The sequence below is a fragment of the Etheostoma spectabile genome, chromosome 15 (assembly GCF_008692095.1).
Source record: "Etheostoma spectabile isolate EspeVRDwgs_2016 chromosome 15, UIUC_Espe_1.0, whole genome shotgun sequence".
NCBI classification, from domain to species: domain Eukaryota; kingdom Metazoa; phylum Chordata; class Actinopteri; order Perciformes; family Percidae; genus Etheostoma; species Etheostoma spectabile.
In genome coordinates this window covers 28,678,517-28,678,810 of record NC_045747.1, presented here as the reverse complement: position 1 = coordinate 28,678,810, position 294 = coordinate 28,678,517, and positions in this window count along the sequence as shown.

The window sequence follows — 294 nt, the reverse complement described above, 5'->3', positions numbered from 1 at the left end:
CACAACAAGCACTTTAAACGTACATGGTTATAAGTTTTTATTTTATTTTTATTTATATATTGCATTACTATTTATGTATAATATTGTAGTGTATTTGTGGTATTGTATTTTTTTTTCTAGTTTTTAATGGGTAAGATGGCGAGTGTGAGCACTGTAATTTCCCTTTCTATGGATGAAATAAACTTGACTTGACTTGTTTACACGAGACAGTCAGCACTTCTTGAATATTGGCTTTTGTTATCTGCTTCACTTGGATTATTTGTGGGCAACCTTTTTGCGAGCCTATGGTGTAAT